The following is a 14,737-nucleotide window of genomic DNA, read 5'->3' as shown; positions in this document are numbered from 1 at the left end:
ACACGTCCGAACACAGCGTGAGGTTCATGCAGAAAATGATCGTATGGAACAATCCGAGCAGGGGGTGGAGAGGGGCGTGAAGGACTGTTTTGGCTCATTAGCATATGCGTACGCCCCGCGTTTCATGGGGGCGTTCCCATGAAAATGTTGGGCGCATGTATGGTAATGCGGCCATGACACACATGTGGAGGGCGGACAGCTGACATAGCCGGATGTCAGCTGCCTGCCTATATCCCTGCTTTCATACGGAAAAATGTCCGAGTGGTCTGGAGCACTCGGTGCTGTCTGACCACTCGGTCCATCATTCGATGGTCGGCGACCATCGGAGGATGGAGGAGGTTCCCACAGATGGAGGAGTTGTCCACTCGCAGTCCGTTCGGCGGTTTACCGCATTCGGACGGTGTGAGCGATCCGTACGATACTCAGGGCTAAGAACACTCGGTCCCTGTCTGAAATACGCATCTGTCTGATTAAACTAGAATAAGGGCCTATGTGTCAAAGTAATGAATGTCCACATTTTATACCCAAAATTATGAGCATTGTTATTATGGGCCTGCAACCTCTGGCAAGCAGTCTTTGGGGTCTATTCATCATTCATTATTAGACACGGAAATCTTACGTTCTAACGAGAGCAACTGTCTACTTCAGTTATGTACCCAGGGACGGCGCCGCCACTAGGCAGGTTTAGGCATTTGCCTAGGGCGCCGGCCACTGGAGGGCGGTATTGAGCTGCAGGCCAGCAGCAGGAAATCTACCGCAGAGGAGAGCCGGAGGAAGGAGAAGCTGCAGCATCCATCTGCCAAGCAGGTGAGTGATACCCCCCTCCCACCTGCCGGAGCCCCAGGTGTAAAACTTGCTGCCTTTGCCTGGTTGTCAGCGGCCAGGCCAGCTGCAGTGTTCGGCGGCAGGACCCACCAGCTAGTCAGCACTCAGCTGCCTGCAACCCCCACTCCCCCCGGCTGGACAGCACTCGCAGTCCCCCCCCGGCCGGACAGCTCCCGCAGTCTCCCCCTCCCCCCCCCCCGGGCTGGACAGCGCCCGCAAGTGTCCCCCCCCCCCTGAGCTAGACTAGCGGCAATCCGCTGCCCCCCCCAGGCGATCAGTGCCCGTTGGGGAGAGAGGGGCGGGTGGGCGGGTCGCCTTGGGCGCTAACAGGGCTTGCACCGGCCCTGTATGTACCACATGAGAGGTCACTGAAAACTCCTGCTTACCTGGCAGCACCAAACAAGAAAAGGGAATGTCCAGTACCTGTTAATTATGTAACTCAACAAATACTATAAATACATAATTTTTGGAATAAATCTGTGTAGTTAAACGGAATCTCAATAAAAAGTCCTGATCCTATAAATCATTATTTCTGCCTTCAATGCACTGGAGGAATGCACTTTTGTAAACTTTACCTTGTTTGGTCTGGTAAAGGTGTGTCCTGGTGGCCCTGTATAAAAATGTTCACGGTATCAGGCAGGTACTCCAGAAAGTTCTCACAGCAGAAGAAAGAGAAACTATGGGCCAAATGTATTAAGCCTTAACAAGTGATAAAGTGTAGAGTGATAAAGAACCAGCCAATCAACTTCTAACTGACATATTACAGGCTGTTTGAGAACAGACAGGGCTGGTCCTTTACCACTCTCAACGATATCGCTTGTTAGGGATTAATACATTTGTCCCTATATGTATTAAAACCACAGTAGATCTTACATGTAGCTGATGTTATTATTATTATTTATACAGCACCAGCATATTCCAAATGGGCTTTACGCTTGGGAACAAAACATTAATAAAAGAAAACTTGGTTATCACAGACAGAGATCCTGATGTCAATCTTAAAATCTATAGGGAATCTGAATTTAAAACATAATAATAATAGCTGCGGGTTGCAAATTGTTCCAGCCAGAGACCAAAGGTTCTAAGTGGGACTTAAGATCCAGTCACACATCAATGATATCCTGGGGGCAGAGGGTTATGTGAGTGGAAATAAATGTCTTTTGTGGACTGTATAGAATGAAGGTTATTGGTTAGGATTGCGTATGAAAGGTTGTGCGGGTGGTTCACAATGTCTGTCTGAAGTGGTTATTTTGCCGCTAACACATAAAGATTTGTATATTTGTAGCAATCTATTTTAATTTTGAATCTGTATCAGTTTCACAGATACTACAGATCTGCCATGTTTAGTTCCTCATGAGCAATGCATCAACAGCATACCGACCTCTTACCACAGTCTGCTCTGGAATATCCGAGGGTTTTTCCAGACTGTATTTTCCCTGGGGTTTTCATATTAACACCCTTGAATGGTTTGCCATTTCTTCAAAACAGTTTGACACAAATAAACCTTTTATATTGAAATTTTGCATAATTAGGTGTTTGACACAAATAAGAAACATGATTATTAATACACTTTTGCCAACATAGAACCAAATATTTGTTTAATAATAGTAATAGAATAATAGTAGAATTCTAACAATTGTTTTGTTCCAAAAATGAAAATTGTGGGAAAAATATATACAGTAACATAACCACTTTTGTGAATACCTTAAAAGTTGTATTCCTTTGTTCTATCTAAAACAGGATACTGTATATACCCATATTTTAATAGATACATAAAACTGCCTGCCTGACTCCAAGCATCCACTATGCTCCTATATCCTGCATGTGTCTACAGACTCCCAAGTTGCCACTACAGTATGATTTCAGGCCACATCTAATCTCAAGGGTGTTAGAAATGACAGTCAGTCAGTCAGTTAGTTAGTTAGGGCCTTATTCTAGTTCATTCTTTCTGACAAAATCCTTCTTAAACTGTGTACACACGGGGGTGATAGGGGCTGAAATTGCTGGGAATATGGTCGCAGGCGACCATATTGCCAGTGATGGGAGTGTGCCCCGGCGATAAATCGCCGGGTGCGCGCTCCTGTTTTCAGCCCCATTCTAATCGCTGGTCGCAGGAGCTTGCTCCTGCGACCAGCTGATTACCTCTGTGGCACCACCCGGCAGAGGTTCCTTCTCATCAGCGACCATCTCTGGTCGCTGATGAAAAGGAGAAACTGAGCAATATATCTCCCCCGTGTGTACGGGGCTTGAGATGGACAAAACCATGTGCACTGCAGGGGGGCAGAAGTAAAAAGTGCAGAGAGAAATACTGGCTGCTTTATTTTTACACTGCAATATAGATCTCACTTTAAAGTAAAACTCCACCCAAATCTAACTCTCTCTGCACAAGTTACATCTGCCCCACCTGCAGTGCACATGGTTTTGTCCATCTAAGAAGGATTTTGTCAGAAAGAGTGAACTAGAATAAGGCCCTTAGTTGGGAACTGCCCAGTTTAACTTGGTATCTCTGATAAACAGACCAGCCCAGATTGGAACCAGCCCAGTTGCCAATAGCTTCTCTGTTATGCACTCAGAACACGTGGCCATCAGCTGCTGTCAGCAGGGATCATGCAGGGCAGGGCAATGGAAGGATAGCAGTGGGGAAGCACTGCACTGTCATGATGTGGCCTACTTACAATCTGTAACGTCAACCCTCATTCCCTCTATGTGGAGTCACAGCAGGAATCCCATCATTTTTAAATTAAAATCTAGGATATCCATGTGCCCTGAAGATTATTCAGCCCATACAATCCATTCCATAGCGCTTATCCAGCTCCACTGCTTGTGTATATACAGTATACTGAATAGGAAGCACTGTACCTGCAGACTGTATATGTACATATGTAAATGGCCCATAATGCCCTTGGAAGAAAAGTAAATCTAAACAAATACAATAGTTTATCACTGCAAGCTATACAGTTCTTTATAGAACTCATTTGTAATTAATAAGAACAATGGCCCTTATTCTGATCGGTGCGTACTTTCCCGAATTCTTACGGTGCGGTCCGCACGCCACGCTGTGCGGTGGCGTACGGCCAACGTCCGTAGAACCGCCCACGTGTCCTCCGCATTCGGACGGACTCACTCTTTAAGAACAGGGCGTGTGTACGGACGACATACAAACCGTGCGTGTGCGGTGGAAACGTACAGATTCTGCACGGTCTTCCCGCACAAGCACGGTCTTACCGCGTCAGAACGTACGGGAAGCTGTCCGTACGCCCCGATGCGGAGTATTTACGCTCAATCCCACACTTTTTTACTGAGTACACACAGCGATCACATGACCCACTTAGGCAATTAGGCAACCTCATGAAAAAGGGATTGTTATCAATTTCAATCAATTAAATGCTCATCTATACTGACCCACATTCCTACTACATTCATGACACACATTAACCCTTACAGCATGTGACCCTAACATACATCTATATACACTATTTACATTTTGCTTATTTAAAAGATTTTAAACAAGTTACACATATACTTTTGCATGTTAGAAAAAAACACTGACAACTTTGAACTTTAAATAACTATTTATTATAATAAACACGAAAAAATAAATGTGTAAGAAATTAATTTTCCTCATCAATGAGCCGGTCCATTTCGTCCAAAATGTGCCGCATGTGGGCTCTAATTCTTAGGAGGGCCCCACGGCGACCCTCCTCTGCTTGGGCAGGCTCATCTGTGGAGGAAATACAAATAGAAAAATAAATAATGATATTCATGCATACATTTAACATAGTCATACCTACATTTTAAACATGCACCGTGACAGGTGTGTGTGTATATGTATATATATATATATATACAAAGTGGCGTGCGGTCCGGCACTCTCCCCTCAATAGCTTTGACCTCGGTGCCCTCCAAGATGAAGAAGTATGCAGGCAATAACAGGCGGCACTCCAAGGGTTTGTATAAATCTTTGTAATAAAGTCAATAAGACACCAACGTTTCGGAGCCAACAATGCTCCTTTGTCAAGGTGGTGAAAACATACAGTGAATGATTCACTGTATGTTTTCACCACCTTGACAAAGGAGCATTGTTGGCTCCGAAACGTTGGTGTCTTATTGACTTTATTACAAAGATTTATACAAACCCTTGGAGTGCCGCCTGTTATTGCCTGCATATATATATATATATATATATATATATATATATATATATATATATATATATATATATATATATATATATATATATATATATATATATATATAGACACATATATAACTATATATATGACACATACACCTATACATACATGCATACATACTACATGGAAAGCCTGATTTTGGCCCTCTACCCTTTACTCTGTAGAACACCTCACAGTCATACTGCTCCTTCTCAATCCAAACCCACCCATGACTAAGCTCTGAGAAGCATGTCACGCGCTGCACCAATCACAATTCTGCAAACAAAGTTCAGTGTCTGTTATATGATGGAGCCTGGCAGGGGAGTTACACAACTCTCAGGAATGCACAGTACATTGGTGCAATCAAGCATGGCTTGCCTGCTGATGGTCTGCTCCAGAAATCATTGTCATAATGCCAGTTAGGTGAAGCTGCAGCACTAACCCACTCCCATGCACAAAATCATTACTAAGATCAAATCATCAAACAATTATGGTGGCAAACATACATGCAGACCGCAGGGGGTGGTTAGCTAGAGGAGGGCCCAGGGGCACTGACCACTTGTTACTCCAGTCTAAGCCACGCCTGTCCATACTCCATTTATGCCATACTGAATCTAGTTTGGACAAATTAAGCACCTGTAAACTATACTCACCTATATGAGCCTACAGATTGTACGCTTGCAGCAGGGACATGTAACCCTTACATGAGCACGTCATCAATTTCTTCCAGGATACAGATTAACTACACTGGTTCATTGACACTTAAAATCGACCTGAAAGCCATCCCCACAACCTGTGTCATTAATATGTGTCCTGGATGAAAGGGATGGTTTGCCCACCCTATCTAACCCCTAAGTGTGTCTGTTGCTACCCAGTTTGTTTTATCACTTTATAGTATTGAAAAACACAATTGAATCACCAGTGCTACGTAGCAAATAGTAGATGACAAAAGGAAAAATTAATCCTTATGTATACATACCAATTTCTGCCGCCTGGACAACCTCACAGGCCTCAAACTCCTCCTCTTCCTCTTCATGAGGGGCCTCCACTGCTGGCACCTCCTCCTCTGGTGGCACGTCCTCCTCTGGTGGCAGCGCCTCCACAGCCCACCCCTCCTCCTCCTCTTCCTGTGCCACCTCCTCCGCCATCCCTTCATCCTGAGGCACCTCCTGGGCCCTTGGTTGGGCAAGCTCCTCCTGGCCCACCTCTGGCTCCTCCCGGGCCTGTCTTGCTCGATCCCGTGCTGTGTTTGGGGAAAAACAAAAAAGTGCTGATTAGGGGTCATTTGTATTAAGCCTTATCAAGCTATACATGCAAAGGTTATAAGTACAGATAATTGTACAGGCAAACAGCTCTTTAGTGGCCTTTACAAAACACAGCCTGTAACATGGCAGGTATGCTGTGACATTTGGGCCATTGTAAGCATCACAAACCTTAATCCTACTCAATGACATATTTTATCACCATTACAGGGTGTCAAACAGGAAGTAGCACACATATAGTGTATGCCATGTTTCACTCATGATCAGGCTGGTGGCCTTATTGCCTTAAATAAGGTCATGTAAGCAATCATGTACAAATGGCCATTTAATGTATAAACACTCACATCTCGCTATGCTGGCCCTGATTTGCTGGAGCAAATCCGGCTGGCGTCGTCTCAAGTCGGACCACCGCCGCTCCAGCTGTGCGATGGTCCGCCGCACCTGCGTACGGGCTTATATGCGCCGGCGGGCCACCGCATAGGCATTACGTTTCTGCCGGTTGGTAATGAATGGCCCTGCACGGCCCAGCCTGGTCTCCATAACGGCGACCAGTGTCCTTAATTCTGCAGGGGAAAAAGGGGCTGCTCTGCCATAGGCCGCCATCTTAGCAATGGCACAAATCAAACAATCATGTGCTGTCATTGGTTGATCAGAGTGATATTTGGTATTAACTTTATTGTTCATTTTTTCACTAACAGCGTGTATGCGCCCGAACAGACGGCTAACCCATTGCATCGCACACCCATCCTAAACAGACAGTGTAAACTAAGATGGAAACACATTATATATAATCTATAACATTCACCAAACATGGGTATAAGCAACAGGTGAAATAGTCTGCATCACTAGACACTTACACCTAACTCAACAAGGTACTAAACAGCTATTTTATAATGAAAGCTATGCAGCAGAAACATAGCAAATAGTGGCAGACCTTTTCCCAAAATTAGGCCATGCTGCCATGTGTACACTTACCTTCTACTGGCCCATACTACAGAGGTGGAATGAAAAGTAGCTAGCATCCAGCCTGAATTTGGAGTGCTTTCACATGTGATTTGGATGCTAGCACTGATTACTTGTGGCTAAGTGGTGGACTGGATTTACATATGGAATGGGTAGTGTCAGTTGTACTACATACCAAACAAGTGCACAGTACAGATGTACATTCAAATATACATTTCATGTGTGACCTCAGTTTTATTTGGTCATTGGTGTTCAAATCTGCATTTAGCTACTAAATCAGACTTACTGAGTTTGCCAGGTTTTTGAGAAATATTTATCCACACCAAGGGGCATGCCGTACGGAACGCGGCCGTACGGAACGCAGGTTGCAGCTGATTAACGCCAATTTCAGAAATAGTATTTAAAGTTGTCCTAGAAAGGCAAACAGTTGTTGCAAACATGGCTGGCTCGGAGTCAGAGGAAGAACAGGTGGTGCAGAACCTCTTGTCCCGCATGGAGTCCAACACCACCTATGTCCCCCTCAACCCAGAACAGCCAGATGGGCCATCAACATCAGGCCAATCAGCAGCTGGCCCATCCTCAGCATCAGCAGAATCATTGGGAACACAGCAGGTGGCTTCCCAACAGAGTAGCCAGGCCAGCACTTCAAGTACAGCAACCGGTGGCCATGCCAGTGGCGGTGCCAGTGGTCGTGCCCGTGGCCGCAGTCGGGCAACAGAGGAACCAACCACAAGAAACATGGCATATGAACCGCAGGAGCTTGACATCCTGGTGACCCGGGCACGTGATTTGATAGAGTGCCCACCGGTAAAGTTGACACACACAAGGAGATGGAAGATCTGGGAGGAGATAACGGCGGAGATTAATGCGGTGGCTCCACAAGTTCGTGAGGCGGAGCACGTTAAGAAGAGGCAAGTACATGTGTGTTACATTTGAGCAGTACAAGTCCAGTAATGTTTACATTCAATATTAGATGGAGTTGGTCAATGGGTGGTCACGTTGCTTGGAGGCACAGACATGTTTGCCATGACATTGAATTGATAGTTATTGTAGGGTGTCTGTGGTTGTATCTTCTAAGGGTTGTTTTGCAAAATGAATATAATGTAAGTTTGGTGTCAGTAGGCACATGTTGTATTATGTTTCAGATTGCAATGGGTGCTACAGCAAACATGAGGAGTGACATGTATTAATATGTACACTTTGATTGCAGGTGGCACGACTTAAAAGGCAACCTCAAGAAGAAATTGACCCAGCGGTGGGAACACAGCCACACCTCTGGGGCTGGCCCCATGCCATCAAAGCTGAAGCTCACCCCTCACTGGAAGAGATGGCACAGTGCTGCATTGCAGTGGAGGAGGTCCGGGGGGTGAGCACCATAGACAGCGAGTCCCCAGCGGAAGTGATGGCTTCTACGCTTGAAGGTAATTATTTGCCAGGCCATAAGTAGATGTTTTGAATTTTGCATGGAATGTGTGGTAATTGGCATTTTCTCGTTCAACAGCATCCCCACCGCTTGGTCAACAATCTCTTGAGGAGGTTGTGGAGTCTGTGCCACCTGGCCCCAGTAGCAGGCCCGTGCAGCAGCAGCATCCGGCAATGTCCGCGGCTGAATTGGCCACGTGGGGGCATGTGCTTGAAAGTATTGTGCAGCAGGGAGACTCGGCATCAGAGCGGGTGCGTAGGGCCGAGGAGGTGCTGCAGGGTTTGACCACCAGCCAGCAGAGTATTGCTGCGAGCCTGCAGGCTATGAGTGCCAGCCAGCAATCTATTGCTACTAGCCTGCAGGTGCTGGCTGATCAAGCCCTGCGGCAAAATGAACTCCTCCTCCGCCATAATGAACTTATGGTGGAGCTAGTTACCACCAATAGGGTCCTAATGTCACCCGTTTCTGGTGCATTACCACCATCATCACTCCCTGCTGCCAGAGGGGGAAGAAGATCCACCCCCTCCCCAGCATGTGCTCCACGTGACCCACCATCTGACTGTGGCCGTTGGCGAGGCCGAAGAGCTGCTGCACGTGGCAAGGAGCCTGCCAGGGGCAAACATGCCCGCAAATGAACTTGTGTCCCCATTAATCTCCACCGTTATGTCTTCCCAAATCTTCCATTGAGCTGTGTGTGTCAGCATCCTGTGTCAAATTCCGTGCCGAGGGTCACCACATTTGCCCGCGGTGCAAATGTCATGTTTGGTTCCCCTGTTGCCCTGTTTCGGCTAGCATTACTGTGTGCTGTACTTGAAGTGTTGGTGCTCTACTTTTGTTGTGAAGCCACCTGATGTGTTCCTAATGATTCTGCTGTGGCTATTTATTATATATTATTTACTTTTAGTCCTGTTATGGTACCATTTATTTTGTGATGGTTTCGAAATTATTTTCTAAGTTTCTTTAATAAATGTTATTTTGGCCCCCCAAATGTCTGTATTAATTGATACATGCAGAAGTGACATGTGTATTATTAATATTAAGTTGTGTTCATTATTTGCAGTGTAAAAGTGTGTGAAAAATGCAGCATATATCTGTGTGTTTAGTAATGGTCCATTTAAGCTGCAATGGTTCCAATTGAAGCAGTGACAAGCGTGTAATTAACAAGTAATGAGTAAAGTAGGTGATTGTATTGTGTTCAGCTGACATTGGTTGAGGTGCGTCCGTCCTGATTAGGCGTTCTGATTGCCTAGCGCAGGGGTGGCCAACCCGCGGCTCTCCCCTTCACAATGTGCGGCTCGCCATTCATATCACCCCAGCTGCCATTCACCTGATCTGACAGCTGCACTGCAGCCAGGTCAGGAGATGCCGGGCAGCGACTATAACTGTACACAGAGCCTATTGGCTTTGTGCACAGGATAGGTGGGCGGGGGCAGACTGGGACAGGAGGGGAAGAAGCTGCCCTCCCCTCCATTGGTTGGTGCGGCCGCCTCGTGACCGCGTCCCCTCCCACAGCACCAGTAATGCTGTGCGGTTCTCCATCCATGGCAGCTACGTAGTACATACGCACCCCCCTCCGTGGCAACCGCCGATGCTTCAGATACCTGGTGAGTTGTGTGTCTGCCAGCCTGCCCCACCACCATCATGCTTTCTGTTGTCTGCTCCCTAATCCACCACCATCCTGCCGCCCACAGGTTAGACGGGGGGAGGGGGGGGGGATGTGTAATATGGGCACATAGGGGCATGTGTAAAATGGGCAATATGTGCACAGAGGGGCATGTGGGATATGGGCACAGAGAGGCATGTGTGATATGGGCACAGGGGGGCATGTAGGATATGAGCACAGAGGGGCATGTGGGATATGGGCACAGAGGGGCATGTGGGATATGGGCACAGAGGGGCATGTGGGATATGGGCACAGAGGGGCATGTGGGATATGGGCACAGAGGGGCATCTGGGACATGGGCACAGAGGGGCATGTTGTTGTACAGGTTTAGCCCGTTTCATCTATCTGGCCAGCATGCCATATCTTCCGTGCAGGGATGCGCAATTGTCTCACAGGTATACGCATCCCATTCTCAGTGAACAGCGCGTGAGACTGAAAGATATGGCGCGCTGGCCGGATAGATGAAACTGGCGTATCGGCTCTTTCTCTCACCAGAACAGATTTTTCGGCTCTTCGCCTCTGATTGGTTGGCCACCCCTGGCCTAGCGCATGACCGAGTGGTGTCCGCTAAGCAATACTAGCCTTTTGGACACCGCACATTTCTTCCCTTTTTGTTCGCGTGCATTCGGCGTGCTGTCCGAATGCACGCCTACCAAAATATGTGTACTCCCCCGTGTCCGCCCATGTTTCCGCCCAGTTTAGCCCACTTTGAAACTACGCCCCTGTGTCATTCCGCATGACGCCCATAACTCGCCCATATTGCCCGAGTGATTGCGGTGCACATTTCTGTACGGTATTAGTGAGAACAAGTACGGAGACCATGCGTGGCACATGCGCATGGCGTTCCCCACGCATGCGCAGACGGCTAAAAAACGCGATCCGAAAGAATTCGGGAAATTACGCACCGATCAGAATAAGGGCCAATATATTCTACCTTTTGTTTCTAAATATTGCTATTATAATTAAAAGTATTTTGAATATTTTTCCCCAAAAACTCCTAGTGCTCTAATTTTTTAACAAGCAACTATATTTGGTAAGTCATTTTTAGTAGTAATAACACTTTGTTTCTGGTGCTGGCATAAGGCAATGTAATAAAAAAAAAGTAAGTATACTTACCTAGCCCTTGACAGGATTCCATTCTTTGGGATGCCAGAATCATTATTCTGACTGCCGATCATCCCAATGTTTCCCGAAGAAAGTAGTAAGTCATGGTAGTAGAAACAGATCTTATTTAAAAAGTGATTCAGTAAAAATCTCAGCAGTCAGGATCCCTACAGAAGACTGACAGGTGAGCTCTGCTGGTTAGGTGCTAGAGGAGTGTTAGGGGACGGGTAATTAATTTTCGGGTGGTGGGTAAGGGATAGGGTGAACATACTTATCGGGATCTGTCTGGATGTTGTTCCCAACCCCTTAAAATTCTGAAATATATTACATTCAGTTGTAGGGAGCAGCGATCAGGAATTTAAATTCGATCATTCATTTAGCATAGCTCTTAAACTTCGAATGTGATACAATGTATCTAAATAAAATGTAACATATATGCCATACATAAAATGGGACAAATGCAATAGTTTTGTCAACTTTATCAATAAAGTAAAAAATAGTATATTTGATTGCGGTATTGTGCTCCCTATAGAGAATGGTAACTGTCTCAAGAACATCAGGACTGTATTACTGTCACTATTGTTAAGGCTAAAATACAGTGCAATGCATATGTATATATACAACCCCTAAATGATTACATTATAGAAATGCACAGGGGAAAGAAAGCTCAGCTACAAATATGTGTCACTGTGAGGAGGCCCCTTGCAAGGTCTGCTTATTTTCCTGCATGACCTAGAGGCGGTCTTAAAAGATTTGCATGGTCTGCTATTGCTATGTCTCTAATCTAATCAGGGTCTAGTTCAGGCATGTCCAAACTGTGGCCCTCTAGCTGTTGTGAAACTACACATCCCAGCATGCCTTGCCATAGTTTTAGAATTCCCTAATAGCAAAACTGTGGCAAGGCATGATGGGACTTGTAGAAGCTGGAGGGCCGTAGTTTGGACAGGTCTGGTCTAGTTACTCAGTAACTTAATTGTGCTCCTCTTCTCAAACTCAAACTGACTTAAAAATTGGCACTAGTGTAGCGCACATTATAAGACTATTGTAAGCCCTTAATAGATATATCAACAAAATAAAAACCAAACCACCAATACATACATTTTATACAAAGAACATTTGGGTCATTCATTCCTTCTAGTTTGGTGCCCCACAGAAATGGCTTGAACGCCCTAAATAGTGTTACTAATGGATATATTCCATATTTCATTGGAAACCATTTTTAAACTACTTTATTATAACCTACTGTATGATACAAAGCAAAAACTAAAGTACATTTTTGTAAAAGTGTATTGTCCAGTATAGGGGTTAATATTATTATTATTAATAAGGTCGTCCAGACAGGTTTATGTTTCTTCTAATGTTTGGAGAACTCGGGGGGTGTGAACCAGTGGTAAAGCACACACATGCTCAGATGCCACCTTTTCCTTATTAGCCAAACTTTGTTTGACTAGGGTAACCCTGGCTTACTATGGGTCTTCAGGTATAGCAGAGTCTTAAGCCAGGATTGTATCCTAGCCAGGTTATAGAATCTTCTTGTTGACACCTCAATCCAAGCCATGACTTTAATAGCCGTGCACCAGGGTAGGCTTGTGGGTAACCCTGATTAGCTAGATCAGAGGTGGCCAAGCCTGCCCTCAAGACCTACCAACAGTTCATGTTTTTCAGGCAAACACTGGATCTATAGTAGGAAAATGGAGCATGAATGAAAAGGACTATAGCTATGCACCAGCTAGGTGATTTGGAAAATGTGGACCATTGGTAACCCCTGAGCTAGATGTATTCTTTAGTATGATACACCAGCTAGGATCATATATGGAGTATTACCCAGATACCTCTGGAAGGACCACATTTAGGTCTGGTCATTGTTGTGGTGCATACTGCTAAATATTTTGCTCATGTGCAGGACCCATTCTGTACGTGCACCAAGGGTCCTGCAACGTAGCTTTGTAGTCTGGCATTACAATGTCAGCGATTGTATAATGATCTGGTGGACACTGGTTGGATTATTAATGCAGCAGGAAGTATCTGCTGGTAATAACCTTCTCCTGCTGCTTAAACAGAGAACTATGGCTGCTACTATGACAAGGAAACAGCAGTGAAAGCCACTCCAGGCACATATGAATCAGGCCCTATATTCATGGCCATACACCATAATAAACATAAAAAAACATTTATTTCACTGGAAATCTGTGTGGTAAGTTATTACACACATTAACATAACATTATGACTTTCATGTGTTCCTCCTAAACATTACCCATAGGGCAGTTTCACAAGCTTCGGCTCCTGCCGGGTGGCGAAACCCTGCACAGACAAAAGCCGTACACAGTAGTTACATTCACACGGGACAGCCACGGCCCTGCCGCCCGGTTGCAGCCGGATGTTGCTACTGGAGTGGACGGCTGCCGGGCTGTGACCATCCCCACCATTATAAACTTCTGTGTGCAGCATGGCTTCTTGGCTGTGCGGGGTTTTGCCGCCCAGCATCAGCCGGATCTTGTGAAACAGCCCATAGTGTAGTTTACCCCTTTCAGGTGAAAAGTCTAGTTAGGCTCAACAGTCCTAGCGCTAGTAACAGATCCAATGGCGAGCAACTTTAAAATAAGAACATTAACAGCGTTCAAAATTCAATGTAGACCATTTTTGAATAAGAAATTACATTAATTGACTATTTGAATTAAATAAAATTGACTGCAAAGGGTTAAGCTAAAGAATAACGTCTTCTCTACTCAGGCCATTGATCCTAAATTCATAAACTATTCTCCTACATATAACTTCTGCTCTGAACTGCCAACCACACATTACATTTCTGAATTAATAGAATTTTTGGTCACTCACTGTAGAATTCTTTTCCCTGAAGCAGGATGTGAGATACTGGACCATGGGAATGCAGGATGTGCTGGAGTTTAGCATTTAAACAACTGTAACTTGAACACTGTTCCTTCATGCACCACCACAGTGCTAGTACTAGTATACTTTATAAGAGTCTGGTGAGGAATAGCAGCAGTCCAGTGAAACGTAGAAGAGTTTTACAAATTAGTAGGAAATGGTCAAAAAGCCAAACCTCACAAAACTGAGCATGACGTAGGGAATGTAGTGTTCTACAGAGAAATAGATTTAATGGAAAGTGACCAAAAAACCTATTTTCAGAGCCTAGCGATCAGTTATTACGCCCACCTGCTAGAATGAAATCCTTGCCCTTTGAAAGTCTGCAAATGGCTTAGTACGGTTTGTGAAAAGTAGCTAAATCTGAATTCGCCTGCAAATACATTCACAAGCCAATCAGTGTGTGAAGACTTTTTTGGCAGCTGCAATAGAATCATGGGT

At 45.3% G+C, this 14,737-nt stretch overlaps 2 long non-coding RNA genes across 2 annotated transcripts in view; one reads left to right on the top strand and one right to left on the bottom strand.

Moving 5' to 3' along the window:
* Positions 1–14,737, top strand: part of LOC146071076 (uncharacterized) — a 107,179-nt gene that overhangs the window by 20,091 nt on the left and 72,351 nt on the right. The gene's annotated exons all lie outside the window — the stretch shown is intronic.
* Positions 4,378–6,389, bottom strand: LOC146027352 (uncharacterized). The gene is made up of 2 exons (XR_014454761.1): positions 5,977–6,389; positions 4,378–4,546 (listed from the first exon to the last, which is right to left on the bottom strand). It is a non-coding gene; the product is annotated as an uncharacterized LOC146027352 (long non-coding RNA).

Source organism: Crinia signifera, chromosome 1, assembly GCF_055691185.1.
Source record: "Crinia signifera chromosome 1, ASM5569118v1, whole genome shotgun sequence".
Taxonomy (NCBI): domain Eukaryota; kingdom Metazoa; phylum Chordata; class Amphibia; order Anura; family Myobatrachidae; genus Crinia; species Crinia signifera.
The sequence above is the reverse complement of the archived record's forward strand: the minus strand, read 5'-3'. Positions and strand labels throughout refer to the sequence as shown.